Here is a 6,000-nt window from a genome sequence, read left to right on the forward strand (position 1 = left end):
GGGCACAAGGGGCCATGTTTGCGGAGGCGCCCCCATTGGCTGTCGGTCCCGGCGGTGCAGGTGTTGGAACAAGGTCCGCCGGCGAGGCGACCTCCCACAAAATGAATCGGCGACTGGCGCGCGGCCCGCGGGCTCCCTCTAGAGCGCGATGGGGACGTGGACTGTGGGGTAGGGGACTGGGGAGAAGTTAAACGCGAGAGTCCGCCAGAGAGAGGCCCGGACCTGGGGGTAGTTTCCACCCTGGGAAACTAGCAACCCTTCAAAGACCTAGGTGGACATGGGGCCGGCCACCGCAAAACAAGGCCTTCCTAGATTTACAAATCCAGAATAAAAACTACCGCTCTGTACTACTACTACATTAGAAAAATAATAAAGTATGGGTAGTAAGTACTACTAGTATTCAGTGTACTTCAGGCACTATTTGTAAGATCTTTTTCTCGATGACTTTATGATGTTTTGCATCCAAGAACAATGTGATTGTTGTTATGAATTTAACTTTCCTTTACGTTATTTTACAGGTTTTGTTTTGTTTTGTTTTTAAGAAAAACGCAATCAGGGTTAGCAATTCCCTAACTTGGGGCTTCCCAGGTGACCCAGTGGCAAAGAATCGCCTGCCAATGCAGGAGAAATGGGTTCGATCCCTGATGGGAGAAGATCACGAATGTTGGGGCGCAACTAATCCCTAGTGCCACAACTATTGAGTCTGTGCTCTAGAGCCCTGTGGTGGCAACTCCTGAGCCCACGGTGCCCTAGACCCCTTGCTCTGCAACAAGAGAAGCCACTGCAGTAAGACCGCAGACGGCAACAAGAGAGTAGCGCCACCCCACCCCCGCCCGCACCCCCCACCCGCACCCAGGGAAAAGCTGGCTCAGCTGTGAAGACCCAGCACACCCCCTCCCCGCGCCCCCCCTAAAAAAAAGAAAGAATCCTGCCAGTGCAGGAGATGTAGGAGAGGTGGGGAAGATCCCCTGGAGGAGATAAGGACTGCCTGCTCCAGAATTCTTGCCTGGAAAAATTCCATGGACAGAGGAGCCTAGTGGGGTATAGTCCTTGGGATCATAAAGAGTTGGAAGCGTCTGAGAGACTGAAAACACACACAGAGACACTTCCCTAACTTAAGGGCTTTTAGGTTCCTGATGTGGCAGACCCGAGACTGCAGCCAAAAACAGTGTCCTGAATCCTATTATTGCTTCTAAAGGGAATCGGAGGAAGGATCCCTTAAGTGCATAATTCATCAGTGAGGTTCTTGGGGATCTTTTTTGACCATATAGTTTCAGCTAAAGGTAAACCGGGGAGGGATGAAAACTGAGGTAGCAGAAAGGAGGAAGCCCTCCTAGTGCTGTAAGGTACAATGTCACAATGTTACATTCTCCTTCCAGCCCATCTGGTTTAGTTTTTGATGGCTGCCATACCAAATTACCACAAATTTAGTGGCTTAAAACAACAGAAATTTATTCTCTCACAGTCTGGAGGCCAGAAGGCCAAAATTAAGATGTTGGCAGGGCGGCACTCCCTACAGACAGTCTTAGGGGAGAGTCTGTTCTTTGCCTCTTTCAACCTCCTTGGCTTCAGGCCCTGTTCCTCCAATAGGCATCCTTACATTGCCTTCTCCTCTGTGTGTCTTTTCTTTTTTTGTCTCCTAGTAGGACGTTTGTCATTGGATTTAGGGCACAGCAAGGTAATCCAGGATGATCCTATCTCATCCTTAACTACATCTGCAAAGACACTTTTTTTCAAATAATGTTAACATTTACAGGCTACTTTGTTTAGGACACAGCCATGTCTTTTGGGGGGCCATTATTCACCCCCATCGTTCTAGCCTCTACCCCTGCCTGTTCACCAACTCCAAATCAAACAACCGTCACAGGTAATTGATGCTTTGTTGTTGTTTAGTTGTTCAGTTGTGTCCGACTGTTTTGCAGCCGCATGGACTGTAGCCCAGCAGGCTCCTCTGTCCATGGGATGGATTTCCCAGGCAAGAATGCTGGAGTGGGTTGTTGCCATTTCCTTCTCCAGGGGATTTTCCCAACCCAAGGATCGAACTCCCATCTCCTGCATTGGCAGGCAGATTCTTTACCACTGAGTCACCTGGGAAACCCCCAGCTGATGCTTACAACAATATGAACTTGTCAGTGCTCTTTCAGCCGCTGTTGAAAAGGCATTGCCTTTACAAAACTTTCCTTCAGTTCCATTCTTCATATACCCTACTGGAAATAACCACTCTCTAAAGGCACTTACTTGAATCTTAATCTTCCGTATGTATAAGAAGCAATAGATTGGGAATGATTTCTTAGTCATTTTTGTATCTCGCCTGGCAGCAAGCACAATGCTTACACAATGTTTGTCAAATACATGTTTGCTGAATCTTACTAAGCCTCTAGGTGTAACTATAATTTATAGGAAATAACAGGGGACAAATCTGTTAAATCACACCATAAAGATATAATTGGCAAAGTTTAGAATGTTTGTAACATTACACAGCAAATGATTTATTTATTTTTGCAAATAAATTGCAAAATAAAGAGAGGATGGAGAAGCCTGTTGAGTTAAAAGGGAGTTGGAATTGGTGAGCTATGACAAGCTGTTATAAAATTTAAATGAAAATGCAAAGGGCCAGGAAGACCCAAGCCAATCTTGAAACAGAATCTGGAACATTTACACTACCAAATTTTTTCTTTTCTTCTTTTTTCTTTTTTTTTTTTTGCTGTACCACAAGGCTTGTGGAATCTTAGTTCTTTGACCAGGGATTGAACCCAGGCCCTCAGCAGTGAGAACAGAGTCCTAATGTCTGGACTGTCAGGAAATTCCCACTACCAAATATTAAAAGTTACTATTAAGCTATAGTAATTGAGATAGGGACTTCCCCTGGTGGTCCAGTGGCTAAGACTCTGCACTCGTAATGCAGGGGGCCCCGGTTGGAGCCCTGGTCAGGGAAATAGATCCCACATGCTGCAACTAAAAACTCCTGTATGCTGCAATGAAAACTGAAGATCCCACAAGCTACAATTAAGACCTAGTGCAGCCAAATAAATAAATAAATATATTTTTTTAAGCTATAGTAATTGAGATAATATGTTAATAGCATGAGGGCAGACAAATAGGCATGGAAAACCATTCACTAGTATCTACGAAAGCTACACATATGTGTATGTTATGACCCAGCAATTCCACCTTTAGCTGTATACTCATCAGAAATGTGAACATAGATCCACGAAGATGCATGTACTAGAATATTCATAGTAGCGTAAGTATTAATAGTCCCCAACTGGGAATAATCCAAGTGCCATCAACAGTAAAATGCATAGTAAAAATAAACTGCAGAATAGTCACACTTTGGAGTACTGGATGATGAATGAATTTCACAAACCTGATGAAAGAAATCAGCCCCAAGAGTATAAACTAAAAAAAACAAAAAAAAGAGTATAAACCATATGAGTCCATGCTTTTTCAAGCCCTGTTGAAAACCAGACAATACTAATTTATAATATTAGAAATCAGCTTGGTGGTTGCTCTGGGGTCTGCAATGACTGAACGAGAGAATGCTACGAGCTTGTGGGGTGTGTTTTACATGAGTGTGTTCAGTTTTTAAAAATTAATTTAGCTTATGATTTATATACTTCAATAATTCAATAAAATCTTCAAAAACGGATCTTCAAAAATGGAAAGCAAAGATAAATACATTTTTTAAAAAATGAAAAGCAAGAGGAGGCATATTAACCAAACGAAATGCTTGGTTCTTGTTTAAATCCCGATTTGAACAAACCCACTGTGAAAAATAAGTGTTTATGAGATAATCAGAAAATTAAGAACACTTGCTAGATTTTTCATGATATTAAATAATTTACTTTGGGGGCTATGTTAGTGGCCGGTCACAGCAGCTTTTTTTTTTTTCTTATAGAGTCCTTTGAGATACATACTGAAATAATATATGCCTAGGATTTGATTCAGAATAATTCCATCTTCAGTGAAAGATGAGGGAAGAGGGGCAATCTTGGTCAGGAACTGATAATTATTGAAACAAGATAATAGATGTCTGGAGGATATAATAATGCTATTCTCTTTGATTTTGTATATGTTTAAAATTTTCCATCATAAAGAGTTTCATAATGTATATTAGTCTAAAGTACAGTAGCATGGTAATAAAATACCTAAACGCAATATGAATTTTTTTAAATGTTTATAGATCAGTGATTTATTTATTTATTTTGTTTTTTTTTTGATCAGTGATTTATTAATTAAAAATTTGTTAAAAGTTTTCCTAAATGATTCCTACTTGCTAGTCCTTAATGGTAAGCTTGAGTTATTTTATGTGCAGTACTCTAAATATTAATGTAAAAATCTATAAGTCATATTTTCTATAGTTAATAGTACTCTTGATTTATCCATTCAACAAATATAGGCCCAGGCTTTGCTTTAGATGTTGAGGATACCTCAGAGAAAAGAGCAGCCAGGTTTCTATTCTTTTGGGGTTGATACTATAGTAAGAGAGATAAACATGTAAATTAACACTTTATATAACTATATAATGTGATTAAAATAATATTAGAGTAACTACAATGGATCTTCATGCTGTCAGTTCGGTTCAGTTCAGTCGCTCAGTCGTGTCCGACTCTTTGCAACCCCATGAATCGCAGTACGCCAGGCCTCCCTGTCCATCACCAACTCCCGGAGTTTACCCAAACTCATGTCCATCGAGATGCCATCCAGCCATCTCATCCTCTGTTGTCCCCCTCTCCTCCTTCCCCCAGTCCCTCCCAGCATCAGGGTCTTTTCCAATGAGTCAACTCTTCTCATGAGGTGGCCAGGTATTGGAATTTCATCTTCAGCGTTAGTCCTTCCAATGAACACTCAGGACTGATCTCCTTTAGGATGGACTGGTTGGATCTCCCTGAAGTCCAAGGGACTCTCAAGAGTCTTCTCCAACACCACAGTTCATGCTGTCCGTGCCATCCAAGTAACAGTTCTGGGACTTTCCCTCCATCATCACTACTGCCTCTCTGGGTGGAGGAAGATAACAAAGATCTCACCATTTATATTAAGAGGGTTTATGCATGCCCTGGGCTGTTGAGTGTGCACATGGCACAGTTTAGGTGGATGCTCAACGAAAGCTCAGAGCATGGGGTTCAGTGTTTGGACTACATAGGCAGCTGCCAATGGAGAGCCAGCTTCTGTGGCCCTTTTCTTGGGCTAACTCTCCACCAGATTTCCTCCTGGGATTTGTACGTGTGCATGTGTGTTTTAACAGTCCTGACCTCCATTAGCTTCTTCCTTCTACATCCCTTTCTATCCGTCCAAGGTACCACTTGGGAGTTGAAAGTTGTGGAGGGACAGTCACCTGTTTCTCCCTCTGTTACTACCTTATTTCGGGTTCTTCTCAGGGCCTCCCCTTAAGAGCCTAGCTTGAAAATTACACATACTGAATATTGTTTTTTCTCTTTGCATTCCCTAATTCTCCGGGACACACTCTATGTCCAGGGAAAAAGTCTTGGGGTACAGCTGATAAAGGGAAACATGAAGTGTAAAATTTCAACATCTCCTATTGCTATGTGGAGAAAGAAAGAAATGGGGTTTCATTATAGAGGTTAAGGGTCTCCTTTAGACAGAATAGTTTGGGGAAAGATTCTCTGAGGAAGTGATATTCAAGTTAAAACTTGAAAGGTAAGAGGGAGCCAATTATAGAAACAGATGAGGTAAAAGACTCTAGACAGTGTAAACATCAATCACAAAGGTTCAAGACAAGAGAGAGTCTGGAATGTTCTGGAATTTGCCAGTCAGAGTACTGGAAACTTCTTTCCCTTTCTCTTCCAACTAATCTTTGCTATTGAGATGCTACTATTAGAATGCACTATAAATAGTAACCAAAATTTGGGTTTGGAGATACTCAATACTTAAGCATTTCAGGACTTTTTTGTTGTTGTTCTCTTTGGCATTCATACCCCATAGACATACAGCAATTAAACCTAACATGGGGACTTTTCTGGTGGTCCAGTGGTTAAGACT

Source organism: Odocoileus virginianus, chromosome 7 (genome assembly GCF_023699985.2).
Source record: "Odocoileus virginianus isolate 20LAN1187 ecotype Illinois chromosome 7, Ovbor_1.2, whole genome shotgun sequence".
Lineage (NCBI taxonomy): Eukaryota > Metazoa > Chordata > Mammalia > Artiodactyla > Cervidae > Odocoileus > Odocoileus virginianus.